The following is a 17,070-nucleotide window of genomic DNA, read 5'->3' on the forward strand; positions in this document are numbered from 1 at the left end:
GGTTATATTACGGTAAGACATACCAAAGTTCTAGTGACGCGTGATGGTGGTTAGACTCGATCAACCTAAACACCACCATGTGCCATGTACATGACTTCATCTTTTCAGGTTTGGACATCCGAAAACTCCGAGAATATTTATAACAACCATACCGGGGACACACCTTCAATTATTGTCAAATTATATTTATGCTTCCGAATGAATTACCGATTCCATTCGACTTCAACCGTATGTCACACAGGTATACTAGCTCGTCCTCGCGCAGTCTTATTGACTAACTACAATTTACTCGTTATGCTCACATCGGGGCGGGAACTTCTTTTGCATCACCCTCGTACTTCCGGTTCAGGAAATCTTTTATTTTAAATTCTCAATGGGGAGAGACTCTTCACGTTATGCTAGTATTCACCTCGAGGGTGAATAGTCCCGACGAACGTTTTTGGAAACCGATAAATCTTCCGCAACGCAAATTTCTTGAGAAACTTGTTCTAACTAACGTTTTCGAGTCCTAATGGATTTGTTCAAATATACCTTACGGAATGTACTCCGTTTCGGACCGAGATCTTCGTTTCATTTCTAGACTTCGGAGTGCCTCACAAAAAGCCTCGGGACCGCGTTTAGACATGAGTACCGCGTACCATCCACAACCCGACGGACCGAACAAACATGCGATTTAAACCTTGGAAACCATAATACAAGTTTGTATTACCAACTTCAAATTTACTTGAGAAAAGTATTTTCCTTTAACCGAATCCTCGTACTACAATGATTTTCATTCGAGTTTTAACGTCACTCCTTTTGAAACCACATGTGACCGGAAACGTCATTCTCCTTTGTCAAACCAAGTAAACGATGATCAATTCACCGGGGCCGAGGTTATTCATGAGCAACCGAGAAATTTATTCATATTCAGGTAAAACCCTACGCGACTCGTAATCACCAAGAGCTACGCCGATGTTAGACGTAAACATTTCAAATTCCACGTGGGAAACCGCGTCACGTTAAGAGTCGCACCTTGGAAAGGTGCAATCCTTTTCGGGAAACGTAGGAAGCTAAATCCGCTATATTTCGATCCTTTAAATTCTTGGGGTGTTTTGGACCCGTCGCTAGCCGTTTAGACTTTTCCGACTCATTTTGGGTCTCCGTTATCCTACATTTGATGTAACAACTCAAAGACGTGTTTTGCGAAACGAGAACTTGTTATCTTCTTTGATGAACTCACTATCGACGATAAACCTCACTTCCTAGGGGGACCGGAAACCATAAAATCATGGAACCAAACTTTAAAACAACATATGATCCCGACCGTCAAAATTCGTGGAAATACTCGAGGACGTACCTTCACTTATTCGTAGAATTTACAGCGCAAGATCCCGAGTAAGATTCAACAACTACTACTTCCAACTAAATTTCGGGACGAAATTTCTTTTGAGGTGTGGATAATGTAACATCCCGCGTTTTTCCGTTAAATTTATTTTTAACACCGTCTTTTTTTTTAAATAATATCTTTCGCTATTTAAATTCCCAATTTCTGTTGACTAACGTTTATAATATTCTCGTTATTTAATTATAACATCACTCGTCTACTCGAGCGTTTTTAAAATATTCGTTTGGTTAAATCCCGCACCCGCTTCTAAACTCGAGGGACTAAAATTGACACGGGGCAAACTAGTTGACTAGGTCAACTAGTCAACCCATTTCACCACCATTCAATCCCTCCATCTCTCTCTCTTTCTCTCTAGCAAGAACACACACAAACCCCAACTTCATAGAATCATCATCTAAATTCGGGATTGGAAGCAAACTTCAAAACAAATTACATATTTGGAATCCTCTCTTCATCCTCTACAATTTGATACCAACTTCATCTCGTTTGGGTAACTTTCTAAAAACTCTAGATTTCTCTAAATTCGTGTTTTTGACTTGAAATGGTGTTAGTTAGTGTCTATGGCTCGTGTATAACATGAATATATGTTTTGTTTGTTCGATTTGTTGTTTTGAGTAACTAGTTTGAACACTTGAAAATGGGTTTGGTTAATCTTTGATTTGGAAGATTAAATGTTGTTAAATTGTTAAAGTTCATGTTTTAATTGTGTTACTAGTATCACTAGCTTCATTTTGATGTGTAGGTTGATTTGTAAAACTTCAAAAACATGATTAATGATTTTGTGATTCTTGATTAGGGTTTGATCGTTCTTGAGATGAACTTTTGATGCTTGAATACCATGAAATGTTAATTGTTAGTATTTAGTTGTAATGCATGTTTCATTACCTTCAAAACGGCATATCATATGTGTGAATTGGATTCCCGAAACTTAAAATGCATTTTGTGAACTTGAAACTTTGAAAATGGACTTTTAAATGATCACTTGACGAGAAATCGGTTATGGAAAATGTTGTTTTTGTTTGATGAAACATGTTTAGTTGTGTTCCTTGTCAAAAGAGCTTTCCAACGGTATAAGATACGCTTTCTAATTGTTTACGGTTTGAGTTTTGCGTTTGTTTGAAATTTTACCAAGCCTTGAACAAGTGAAACAGGCCTGGGACCAGGCCACGGCCATTGTCGCGGCGCGACAGGCCTGGCCGCGGCGCGACATAAGCCGCGTCCAGATTCTGTTTCCCTTGACCTTTTTACTAAAAATGTTTGACATGTTCTAGACCTCCAATTTACATGCAACTTGTTTTAACATGCTTATATATGAATAACTAGCATAGAAAAATAGTTCGGGACCCGACCCGAACGTGTTGACTTTTTCGTTGACTTTGACCAAGTTTGACTTTTAGTCAAACTTAACCAAACTTTTATACAATCGTTCTAACATGCTTTTATACTTGATTCTTGCATGAAACTTGACAACGTGATTCACATGCTATACTATTCGAGTCGTAACGAGCCATAGGACTAATTGAACACATTTCACCCAACCATGTGTCGTAACCGGTTAATTGATACAATTTACTTGTTTAGGTCAAGGCTAAGCAACTATCATGCATACGTTACTTTGTGAAGTACTTTTATACTCGTGCACTCGAGGTGAGATCATAGTCCCACCTTTGCAAATACTTTTATTCTTTTAAATCGTGGGCTGAGAAACATATACATTACATACTTATATACATTTCACATGTATATATACTTTTCATACTTTTATACTTTGAACACAAATACGAATACAAAGATACAGACGAGTTAGAACAAAAGTCCTCAATCCAATTATCATTAGTTCCACTTGCAGGGTGTAAGTGTAAGCGAGTGATTATGTTGTGTGGCCATACGGGTTTAACGAACCCTCATTCAGACGGTTCGCTACCGTTAGTGGATGAAATATAATTTCAACGTGCATAGTGTATGTTCTAACACTATATTCAAAATTCAGAGGGAAGATTCAGTTAAGCTTTGGTAATTGGGTGCTCGCAATACAAACTACATTCTTCGGAATAAATATGATTTGGATAATCATCTATACAAACTATTGTGGTTCAAAATATACTTTTACAAATACATTTATGATCTCACCAACGTTTTTCGTTGACAGTTTTCTACATGTTTTCTCAGGTTCATACTTGGCTACTTGATACATGCTTCCGCACTCTTTGATTACTTGATTGGAGTCTACCATGCATGCATACGCTAGGGATAGCACTTTTGGATTCAAACTTTTGTCTACTTACTTACGCTATTTATAGCAACTGTGTTTTTAAACTAATTATGTCGCAAGTTATTTCATTTATACTTTATAACTTTGTAAACTTAAACTTATTGTCGAACCGTTTGTTAAACTAAACTTTGTACCTTTCAAATGAACGCGACATAATTTTGGTCAAACGAGTCTCATATAGGGACTACGACCACGCAACGGGACCTAAGTTAACGGCGCCGTCAATAACGGTTTTGGTCGGGTCGTTACATTAACTATATGTATATCTATATATATATCGTCATGTCGTTTTTACAAGTTTTAACGTTCGTGAATCGCCGGTCAACTTGTGTGGTCAATTGTCTACATGAAACTCATTTCAAATAATCAAGTCTTAACAAGTTTGATTGCTTAACATGTTGGAAACACTTAATCATGTAAAAATCAATTTCATTTAATATATATAAACATGGAAAAGTTCGGGTCACTACAGTACCTACCCGTTAAATAAATTTCGTCCCGAAATTTCAAGCAGTTGGAGATGTTGTCGTATCTTCTGGAAATAAGTGCGGGTACTTCTTCTTCATCTGATCTTCTCGTTCCCAAGTGAACTCGGGTCCTCTATGAGCATTCCATCGAACGTTAACAATTGGTATTTTGTTTTGCTTAAGTCTTTTAACCTCACGATCCATTTCGACGGGTTCTTCGATGAATTGAAGTTTTTCATTAATTTGGATTTCATCTAACGGAATAGTGAGATCTTCTTTAGCAAAACATTTCTTCAAATTCGAGACGTGGAAAGTGTTATGTACAGCCGCAAGTTGTTGAGGTAACTCAAGTCGGTAAGCTACTGGTCCGACACGATCAATAATCTTGAATGGCCCAATAGACCTTGGATTTAATTTCCCTCATTTACCAAATCGAACAACGTCTTTCCAAGGTGCAACCTTAAGCATGACCATCTCTCCAATTTCAAATTCTATATCTTTTCTTTTAATGTCGGCATAGCTCTTTTGTCGACTTTGTGCAGTTTTCAACCGTTGTTGAATTTGGATGATCTTCTTGGTAGTTTCTTATATTATCTTCGGACCCGTAATCTGTCTATCCCCCACTTCACTCCAACAAATCAGAGACCTGCACTTTCTACCATAAAGTGCTTCAAACGGCGCCATCTAAATGCTTGAATGGTAGCTGTTGTTGTAGTAAAATTCTGCTAGCGGTAGATGTCGATCCCAACTGTTTCTGAAATCAATAACACATGCTCGTAGCATGTCTTCAAGCGTTTGTATCGTCCTTTTGCTCTGCCCATCAGTTTGTGGATGATAGGCAGTACTCATGTCTAGACGAGTTCCTAATGCTTACTGTAATGTCTGCCAGAATCTTGAAATAAATCTGCCATCCCTATCAGAGATAATAGAGATTGGTATTCCATGTCTGGAGACAACTTCCTTCAAATACAGTCGTGCTAACTTCTGCATCTTGTCATCTTCTCTTATTGGCAGGAAGTGTGCTGATTTGGTGAGACGACCAACTATTACCCAAATAGTATCAAAACCACTTGCAGTCCTTGGCAATTGAGTGATGAAATCCATGGTAATGTTTTCCCATTTCCATTCCGGGATTTTGGGTTGTTGAAGTAGACCTGATGGTTTCTGATGCTCCGCTTTGACCTTAGAACACGTCAAACATTCCCCTACGTATTTAGCAACATCGGCTTTCATACATGGCCACCAAGAATGTTTCTTGAGATCCTTGTACATCTTCTCCGTTCCAGGATGTATTGAGTATCTGGTTTTATGAGCTTCTCTAAGTACCATTTCTCTCATATCTCTAAATTTTGGTACTCAAATTCTTTCAGCCCTATACCGGGTTCCGTCTTCCCGAATATTAAGATGCTTCTCCGATCCTTTGGGTATTTCATCCTTTAAATTTCCTTCTTTAAAAACTCCTTGTTGCGCCTCCTTTATTTGAGTAGTAAGGTTAGTGTGAATCATTATATTCATAGCTTTTACTCGAATGGGTTCTCTGTCCTTTCTGCTCAAGGTGTCGGCTACCACATTTGCCTTCGCCGGGTGGTAACGAATCTCAAAGTCGTAATCATTCAACAATTCAATCTATAATCTCAAAGTCGTAATCATTCAACAATTCAATCTATCTGCACTGCCTCATGTTCAGTTGTTTTTGATTAAATATGTGTTGAAGACTTTTGTGGTCGATATATATAATACTTTTGACCCCATATAAGTAGTGCCTCCAAGTCTTTAATGCAAAAACAACCGCGCCTAATTCCAAATCATGCGTTGTATAATTCTGCTCGTGAATCTTCAATTGTCTAGACGCATAAGCAATTACTTTCATTCGTTGCATTAATACACAACCGAGACCTTGCTTTGAGGCGTCACAATATATCACAAAATCATTATTCCCTTCAGGTAATGACAATATAGGTGCCGTAGTTAACTTTTTCTTTAACAATTGAAACGCTTTCTCTTGTTCATCTTTCCATTCAAATTTCTTCCCTTTATGCATTAATGCAGTCAAGGGTTTTGCTATTCTGAAAATGTCTTGGATAACCTTCTGTAGTTACCAGCTAGTCCTAAAAACTGGCGTATATGTTTCGGAGTTTTCGGGATTTCCCACTTTTCAATGGTTTCAATCTTTGCTGGATCCACCTGAATACCTTCTTTGTTCACTATGTGACCGAGGAATTGAACTTCTTCCAACCAAAATGCACCCTTTAAAAACTTAGCGTACAGTTTTTCTTTTCTCAGCAACTCTAGCACTTTTCTCAAATGTTCTTCGTGCTCTTGATCATTCTTCAAGTAAATAAGTATGTCATCGATGAAAACAATGACAAACTTGTCAAGATATGGCCCACACACTCGGTTCATGAGGTCCATGAACACAGCTGGTGCGTTAGTCAATCCAAACGGCATAACCATAAACTCGTAATGACCGTAACGCGTCCTAAAAGCAGTCTTTGGAATATAATCCTCCTTCACCCGCATTTGATGATATCCAGAACGTAAATCGATCTTCGAATAAATCGACGAGCCTTGTAGTTGATCAAATAAGTCGTCGATTCTCGGTAGTGGGTAGTGGTTCTTGATGGTAAGTTTGTTCAACTCTCGGTAGTCGATACACAATCTAAATGTACCATCCTTCTTCTTGACAAACAAAACAGGAGCTCACCACGGTGATGTGCTTGGTCGAATGAAACCACGCTCTAAAAGTTCCTGTAACTGACTTTGTAATTCTTTCATTTCGCTGGGTGCGAGTCTGTATGGAGCACGAGCTATTGGTGCAGCTCCTGGTACAAGGTCTATTTGAAATTCAACGGATCGATGTGGGGGTAATCCCGGTAATTCTTTCAGAAATACATCGGGAAATTCTTTTGCGACGGGAACATAACTGATGTTCTTTTCTTCAGGTTTAACTTCCTCGATGTGTGCTAGAATGACGTAACAACCTTTTCTTATTAGTTTTTGCGCCTTCAAACTACTAATAAGATTTAATTTCGCGTTGTTCTTTTCTCCGTACACCATTAAAGGTTTTCCTTTTTCACGCATAATGCGAATCGCATTTTTGTAACAAACGATCTCTGCTCTCACCTTTTTCAACCAGTCCATGCCAATTATTACATCAAAACTCCCTAACTCGACTGGTATTAAATCAATTTTAAACGTTTCATCCTCCAATTTAATTTCTCTCTCCCGACATATATTATCTGCTGAAATTAATTCACCGTTTGCTAATTCGAGTAAAAATTTACTATCCAAAGGCGTCAATGGGCAACTTAATTTAGCACAAAATTCTCTACTCATATAGCTTTTATCTTCACCCGAATCAAATAAAACATAAGCAGATTTATTGTCAATAAGAAACGTACCCGTAACAAGCTCCGGGTCTTCCTGTGCTTCTGTCGCATTAATATTGAAAACTCTTCCATGGTCCTGCCCATTAGTATTCCCCTGATTCGGGTAATTTCTAATAATGTGGCCCGGTTTTCCACATTTATAACAAATAACATTGGTATTACTTGCTCCGACACTATTCGTTTCGGCATTACTTGTTCCGACATTATTTGTTCCTTTAGTTCTGTTAAACTTTGGTCCGTAGACCTCACACTTTGTCGCGCTATGACCATTTCTTTTACACCTGTTGCAAAATGTAGTGCAAAACCCCTGATGATTTTCTTCACACCTATGACATGGCTGTTTTAGGTTTTTGTTGCCGTTGTTGTTATTGAGGTTGTTGTTGGGATTGTTATTGTTGTTGAAACGGTTGTTGTAGTTGTTGTTGTTGGGATGTTTGTTGTAGTTATTGTTAGGATTGCGGTTATTATTGCGGTTGTTGGGATAGTTGTTGAGATTGTGGTTGTAATTGTTGTTGTTGTTGTTGTTGTTGTTGTACTGGTGACTCTTGTCACTGTTTTCCTCCCACTTCCTCTTGAGTTGTTTCGTATTAGCTTCTTCGGTCGCCTGCTCTTTAATTCTTCCCTCAATCTGATTTATGTGTTTATGAGCCATTCGACTTGCCTTCTGTATAGAAGCGGGCTCGTGTGAACTCACATCTTCTTGAATCCTTACTGGTAACCCTTTTACAAATGCGTCAATCTTCTCTTCTTCATCTTCGAAAGCTCCCGGACACAATAGGCACAACTCTGTGAATCGTCGTTCATATGTGGTAACGTCGAACCCTTGTGTTCGTAACTCTCTAAGTTCTGCCTTGAGTTTATTGACTTTGTTTCTAGGACGGTACTGCTCGTTCATCAATTGTTTGAATGCCGACCACGGTAGTGCGTAAGCAGCATTTTGTCCTACTTGTTCAAGATAGGTGTTCCACCAAGTTAACGCAGTACCTGTGAAGGTATGCATAGCGTACTTAACTTTGTCCTCTTCAATACACTTACTTATGGCAAACACCGATTTGACTTTCTCGGTCCACCATTTCAATCCAATTGGTCCTTCGGTTCCATCAAATTCCAAAGGTTTGCAGGCAGTGAATTCTTTGTAGAAGCATCCTACACAATTTCTTACGCCGTTAGTTGCATTGCTAGATTCAGAGTTATTGTTGGTATGTAGCGCAGCCTGTACTGCGGCTATGTTTGCAGCAAGAAAGGTACGAAATTCCTCTTCGCTCATATTCATGGTGTGTCGAGTAGTCGGTGTCATTTCCTTCAAAATAGTCAACTGAATAGAGTTAATCATACAGAATATTAAGAGTAGTCAATAGTATTTCGTAGCATAATATGAACTCATTTATAAAAGCTTTTTCTTCATATTAGCGTTTTATAAGTTTAAATTCGGGTACTACCTACCCGTTAAGTTCATACTTAATAGCTAATATACAATTCAACTACTACAATTCCATATGAAAAACGGATTATAATAATATATCACATACAAATATTCTTCAAACTTACAACTTCGCTATATTACATATAACATGAAATATAGTACACTATGATACAGGACAGTTTTGAAGATAAATCTAGTTAATACGCAAGTTGTTCAGCAAAGGAAATAAAGACACGTAATTCATAAGTCCAGAAACAAGTCATGCATTCTGGTTTTACTAAGACGACTTCCCATCCTTGGTCTTGTGAAAAATAACCATTATGACCATTGGCTAGGCAGCATGTTGTAATATCGTCAAAAGGACGAGGGTTTCGTAATGTCCAACAGCCCCGTAATAATCTAAAAACCTTGTTTCTCACCTCAACTACTGAATCTGTCACTTGTGGAAAGGTTTTATTTAAAAGTTGTAATCCGATATTCTTTTTCTCACTTTGGTAAGAAGCGAACATCACTAACCCGTATGTATAACATGCTTCTTTTTGTTGCATGTTAGAAGCTCTTTCTAACTCGCGAAATCCTATGTTGGGATATGTTGAGTCAAAATAGGTTCTTAACCCGTAGCGTAAAATTTCATTTGGGTTCCCCGCATTTAATGCTTTAAAGAAAACACGGCGTAACTTACGGTCTCCCCAATGTAATATACCCCACCTATCAAAGGAAAGCCTTTTATAAACTAAGGCATTTCTGGAAAGTCTTTCAAATGTTTGACAAGTTAATTTCGCCATAACTAAATGTGCTGATGAATTCTGACCGACTCTAGACAAGATTTCCTCAATCATATCCTCTGGTAGGTCTTCTAAAATATTCGGTTGTCTACCCTTAACGTCCATTTTGTTTTTATACTGTAAAATAGATAAGGATTAGATTCGTAAAAGATAATTAACAAACAATACAAGCAATTTTTACATAGAATATAAAAGTACAAGCACACTACAATACATATAATACACAACATGATTACAACCCTCTAATCTGAATCACTGGTTTCTTCTTCTTCGGACTTGGTTCGTTTTCCTAATTTTCTAGGAATATATGGTGTTTCTCCAATACGAGCCGTCGTTTTCCATAATGGTTTAGAAAAACCTGATGGTTTAGAGGTTCCCGGGTCATTGTTACATTTTAGGAAATACGGATGTTGTCGATACATATAAAGTTCATCGGGGTTGGAATCGGGTTTCTCTATTTTTATACCTTTTCCCTTATTATTTTCTTTCTCTTTATTAAATTGGGTCGAGGTAATTTCTATAACATCATCGGAATCCTCATCGGGACCCGATTAATCGTAAAATTGGTAATCTTCCCAATATTTTGCTTCCTCGGCGGAAACACCATTGACCATTATTAACTTTGGTCCGTTGGTTGAGGATTTTCTTTTATGTAATCGATTTACTATAGGTATCAATATTTCTTCCTCCGGAACCTCTTCTTCTTCTGGTTCCTCCTCTTCCGATTCCTCCTCTTCTGGTTCCTCTTCTTCCAGTTCCTCCTCTTCCAGTTCCTCTTCGGGAATTTGTGAATCTTCCCAAAATATATTCGACTCTTCATTATTATTAGGTGAATCAATGGGATTTGTACTAGAGGTAGACATCTATCACACAATATCAAACACGTTAAGAGATTAATATATCACATAATATTTACATGTTAATAATATATAGTTTCCAACAAAAAAAATGTTAAGCAATCGTGTTTGAAGAAAAACACGGTCGAAGTTCAGACTCACTAATGCATTCTAACAAACTCGGTAAGACACACTAATGCAATTTTCTGGTTCTCTAAGACCAACGCTCGGATACCAACAGAAATTTCCCGTTCATATTGATTATAAACGTTCCATATTAATTGATTTCGTCGCGAGGTTTTGACCTCTATATGAGATATTTTTCAAAGACTGCATTCATTTTTAAAACAACCATAACATTTATTTTATCTATAAAGGTTTAAAAAGCATTACGTAGATTATCAAATAACGATAATCTAAAATATACTGTTTACACACGACCATTACATAATGGTTTACAATAAGAATTTATTACATCAAAAATAAGTTTCTTGAATGAAATTTTTACATAATATTATACAAGCATGGACTCCAAATCTTGTCCTTATTTTAGTATGCAACAGCGGAAGCTCTTAATAATCACTTGAGAATAAACATGCTTAAAACGTCAATAAAAATGTTGGTGAGTTATAGGTTTAACCTATATATTATCAAATCATAATAATAGACCACAAGATTTCATATTTCAATATATATCCCATACATAGAGATAAAAATCATTCATATGGTGAACACCTGGTAACCGACATTAACAAGATGCATATAAGAATATCCCCTATCATTCCGGGAGATCCTTCGGACATGATAAAAACAACATCGAAGTACTAAAGCATCCGGTACTTTGGATGGGGTTCGTTAGGCCCAATAGATCTATCTTTAGGATTTGCGTCAATTAGTAGATCGGTTTACTAATTCTTAGGCTACCAAGCAAAAGGGGCATATTCGGCTTCGATCATTCACCCATATAATGTAGTTTCATTTACTTGTGTCTATTTCGTAAAACATTTATAAAACTGCATGTATTCTCATCCCAAAATATTAGATTTTAAAAGTGGGACTATAACTCACTTTCACAGATTTTTACTTCGTCGGGAAGTAAGACTTGGCCACTGGTCGATTCACGAACCTATAACAAATATGTACATATATATCAAAGTATGTTCAAAATATATTTACAACATTTTTAATACGTTTTAATATTTTAAGTTTATTAAGTCAGCTGTCCTCGTTAGTAACCTACAACTAGTTGTCCACAATTAGATGTACAGAAATAAATCAATATAAATTATCTTGGATCAATCCACAACCCAGTGTATACAAGCCTCAGGCTAGATCACAACTCAAACTATATATATTATTTTGGAATCAACCTCAACCCTGTATAGCTAACTCCAACATTACTGCATATAGAGTGTCTATGGTTGTTCCAAAATATATTATATAGATGGGTCGATATGATATGTCAAAACATTGTATACGTGTCTATGGTATCCCAAGATTACATGATATATATTAGAATACATGAATAATACAATATAAGTTTGTTAAGTTATGATTTGTATAGAATTGTTACAATATTTCCCGTAGCTACAACAATCAAAAAATATCCAATCTTGTTTTACCCATAACTTCTTCGTTTTAAATCCGTTTTGAGTGAATCAAATTGCTATGGTTTCATATTGAACTCTATTTTATGAATCTAAACAGAAAAATTATAGGTTTATAGTCGAAAATATAAGTTACAAGTCGTTTTTGTAAGAGGTAGTCATTTCAGTCGAAAGAATGACGTCTTGATGACCATTTTGAAAAACATACTTCCACTTTGAGTTTAACCATGATTTTTGGATATAGTTTTATGTTCATAAGAAAAATCATTTTCCCATAAGAACAACTTTTAAATCAAAGTTTATCATAGTTTTTAAATATCAAACCCAAAACAGCCCGCGGTGTTACTACGACGGCGTATGTCCGGTTTTACGGTGTTTTTCATGTTTTCAGGTTTTAAATCATTAAGTTAGCATATCATATAGATATAGAACATGTGTTTAGTTGATTTTAAAAGTCAATTTAGAAGGATTAACTTTATTTGCGAACAATTTTAGAATTAACTAAACTATGTTCTAGTGATTACAAGTTTAAATCTTCGAATAAGATAGTTTTATATGTATGAATCGAATGATGTTATGAACATCATTACTACCTCAAATTTAGTAGGTAAACCTACTGAAAGTGACAAGAAATGATCTAGCTTCAAAGGATCTTGGATGGCTTGAAAGGTCTTGAAGTAGGATCATGACACAAAAACAAGTTCAAGTAAGATTTTTACTCGAATTAAGATAGTTTATAGTTATAGAAATTGAATCAAAGTTTGAAAATGATTATTACCTTGAATAAGAAAGATAACCTACTATAAATAACAAAGGTTTCTTGATCTTAGATGATTACTTGGAATGGATTAGAAAGCTTGGATGTAAACTAGTAAACTTGAAAGGATTTTTGAAGTGTTCTTGAAGTGTTCTTCCTAAGATGATTATAGCTTGATTCTTGAAGTAATTTTTGATGAAGATGATGATTAGCTACTGGAAAAATTCTTTCATAAGTGTGTGTGTGTTGAGAGAGAATTAGAAAGAGAATTGGAAGTGAAATAGAGTGAATGATGAGTGGTAAGTGGTGAGTGGTGAGTGGGGTTAAAAGGAGTTCTAGTTAGTTGACTAGTTCATGGTAGAAGTTAAAATTGATTAGTCATACATGACATAATCAAGAGTGGAATCCCATGCTAGTTCCTATTGGTATATACCCACAGTAAGTACTTCTAGAAGCTGTGTATAATACGGGTATGAATACGACTAGAATTCTTGATGAAAAAAAAGAATGGGAATGTAACTGTACCCATTTTCGTTAAGTATGAGTGTTTTGATATATGTCTTGAAGTCTTCCAAAAGTATATTAATACATCTAATTACACTACATGTATATACATTTTAACTGAGTCATTAAGTCATCGTTAGTCGTTACATGTAAGTGTTGTTTTGAAACATTTAAGTTAACGATCTCATTTAATGTTGTTAACCCATTGTTTATTATATCTAATGATATGTTAAATTATTATATTATCATGATATTATGATATATTATTATATCTTAATATGATATATATACATTTAAATGTCGTTACAACGATAATCGTTACATATATGTCTCGTTTCGAAATCCTTAAGTTAGTAGTCTTATTTTTACATATGTAGTTCATTGTTAATATATATAATTATCATTTTATCATGTTAAATATAGTGTAACATTATCTTAATATGATACATATGTATTTAGTAAGACGTTGTAATAACGATAATCGTTATATATATCGTTTCGACTTTCTTAACTTAGTAGTCTCATTTTTATGTATATAACTCATTGTTAATATACTTATGGAGATACTTACTTATCATAATCTCATGTTAACTATATGTATGTATGTATATATATATATATATATATATATATATATATATATATATATATATATATATATCGTCATGTCGTTTTTACAAGTTTTAACGTTCGTGAATCGCCAGTCAACTTGGGTGGTCAATTGTCTACATGAAACTCATTTCAAATAATCAAGTCTTAACAAGTTTGATTGCTTAACATATTGGAAACACTTAATCTTGTAAAAATCAATTTCATTTAATATATATAAACATGGAAAAGTTCGGGTCACTACAAAAACGATGCAAGCCAAGCATAGAGAGGATTAGATAAGTGAACACGTCTTAGTTAACTTGTTTTTAGTCTTAATAGTTCACTACTTGTTTCTTGTCACTAGTTTAATTGATAAATTTATGTTTGTTCAATTGTACAAGTTTTAGTTGTTAGTTGATATCAATCGGAACCCCCCAATCAAACAAACTCTAGCACAATTGATAGTTTCAAATATCCAACTTACACCGTGTCTCTTGGGAAGAACTTGATAATAATACTTACATCAAAGTGCTATAATAACCGGGTTCTAAGTGCGCGTTAGTTATGTGTGCTTATTTGTAATATTTGAATCTTGTATAAATTTAGAGGGTAAAAGATGTATTGTCACGCACGCATCACACTTTCTTGGCGCCGCTGCCGGGGATGCGGTTAGCTTAGTTGGTTATTTGATTTAAACATTTAATTGTTCGATCCTTTCGTAGGGGTTCACCCTTACGAAAGTTACTTTTCGCATTTTATATTATTATTTTCGTTTGGGAAAACCGCTTGTGTTTGTGTTGTGATTGAAGGATAGGTACCTTTGGTGTATGAAAACAAGGTTTCACAAGGATCAAGAATTCACACAACCATTTTCCGATCCGAAAAGACACGTGCACGTGGTTTATAATCGTAGAAAAGAAAGGGTGTTAAGAAAGAATTTCGAAGCTTTGCCATTTTGTTTAGAAGAGATGGATCCAAACGGTAATCTGATTCACGATGAAGAGGGCAATCCTAATGGTCTTCCGTTTAATCAAGAATTATTGAATGATCCAAATGACACGCCAATGTAGAACGCTAGATTGGTTGCACCAACAATGATAGCACCGACTATTACAAAACCACCAATTGAAGCGGATAATTAAAATAACAAGGGTAACTTTTTCACGTTGATCAAGGATACATACTTTCATGGGTTGATAGTTGAAAATCCATTCGAACATATTCAACACTTTAATGATCTTTGTGATATGTACAAAACCAAAAACGTCACCGATGACGCTTTTAAGCTACGGGCATTCCCCTTCACACTCTAAGGAGACGCAAAAGCTTGGATGCGAAGTTTACCATCCGATTCCATAAGCTCTTTTCAAGAATTAACAAACGACTTTATCAATCATTTCATTCCACCGTCAAAAGTAGAGCGGCTTAGAATGGAGATTAATGGGTTCACACATCGGGGTGATGAGAGTTTGTATGATGCATGGGTACGATTTAAGAAGCTACTAAGAGCTTGCCCACCGCATGGTTTGACGAATAGGAGTATATCAACACATTCTATCGAGGTTGTAATATGTTAAAGAAGTGATATCTTGATTCTTCATCCGGTGGTGTATTTATGTACAAATCACCAAATGCGGCCGAAATTATGCTAGAAGATTTCTCGGTCAACACTTATGAATGGGCACCTTCACCGCGAGATTAAGCAAGGACGAATGTAGCACAAGTCGAGAGTGAAAATGGGCAAGTGACGCTTGCAAGCTTGAATAATCAATTTCAAACATTTGGGAAAGAATTGAAGAAGATTCAACAAACAGTAGTTGCAATACAAGTAGGTTGTCAACGATGTGAGGGTCCACATCACAAAGAATTGTCCTCAAATTACTCAATGCAATCATTATGATCTAGATGATATTCCCATGAATTCAGATGCTCATGTGAACTAAGTAAGTAATCAAAACTACCAACGGGGAGGAACATCTAACCAAAGCTACTACAATCCTAATCAAAAACAAGTATCATTCACCAACCAAAGCAATACACCACCCGGATTCACGAACCAAAACAGAAATCAAGGTTACAACAACTATGACCAAAACTGAAACAACAACTTCCAATACCAAAACCAACAACCTTACAACAACCAACCTTAGAACAATCAAGCAAATTCAAATTATCAAAACAACCAAGGTTACAGTCATTCACAAAATAACCAAGGTTACAATCAACAACCTCAACAAAACAATCAACAATCCCAACCTTCGAAGAGCTTAGAAGAAATCATGCAAAACTACATCAAGAAGGTAGAATCAACCGAAGCTTTTCTAATGAAAGAGAATGAGCACTTGAAGCAACAACTCCGAAACCAACAAGCTTCATTCCAAAACCTTGAGAGCACCGTTGGAAGAAATTCAAATCAAGTTGCCGAAAGACCACAAGGAACTTTACCTTCAAACACTCAAGTCAACCCGAATAATTACAACAACAACCGAAACAATCAACAAAACCACCAAAATAACATGAGAGTTATTCCTATCGAGAGCAACACTACCAATCCAATCCAAAATCAAGCGAATTCATCAAATCCCACCAATACTTATGCTCAAGTGAACTCGATTGATTCAACTGAAGAAGATCAATCTGAATATCCTCAAGCTTTCAAGTTCGATATTGAAGGAGACAAGTTTGATTTTGATGAAGCGTTAGAAATTGATACTATCGACTATGGGGTATTCAAGTTTTCGAAAGATTTGGACGATGCAACATTCATTCCCTACCAAGTTAAAAGTGTAATGTCCATGGAGACTACCGAGTCGACATGCAAGGAGTTAAAGGGTGATTTTAAGCAAACTCAATTGGGAAAGGTTGATAAAGAGCAAAAGGTCGAAACTTTATCGAATACAAAGGCGCAAAAGGACGAGGTCGAGGTTTCTACCACATCAATTAAGGAGAAAAATGAGACACCAGTCTCACATCTTCAATCACTACATCCTACACATCTAAATGATGTGGATTGTAAGTCAACTTTATCCGACAACGAAAATATTTATGTTAA

At 36.0% G+C, this 17,070-nt stretch overlaps 1 non-coding gene across 1 annotated transcript; it reads right to left on the reverse strand.

The window, feature by feature from the left end:
• Positions 1-15,439: 15,439 nt before the first annotated feature.
• LOC139846360 (small nucleolar RNA R71) lies at positions 15,440-15,546 on the reverse strand. Its single transcript, XR_011759073.1, has one exon. It is a non-coding gene; the product is annotated as a small nucleolar RNA R71 (small nucleolar RNA).
• Positions 15,547-17,070: the final 1,524 nt, after the last annotated feature.

The sequence above is a fragment of the Rutidosis leptorrhynchoides genome, chromosome 4 (genome assembly GCF_046630445.1).
Source record: "Rutidosis leptorrhynchoides isolate AG116_Rl617_1_P2 chromosome 4, CSIRO_AGI_Rlap_v1, whole genome shotgun sequence".
NCBI classification, from domain to species: Eukaryota; Viridiplantae; Streptophyta; class Magnoliopsida; order Asterales; family Asteraceae; genus Rutidosis; species Rutidosis leptorrhynchoides.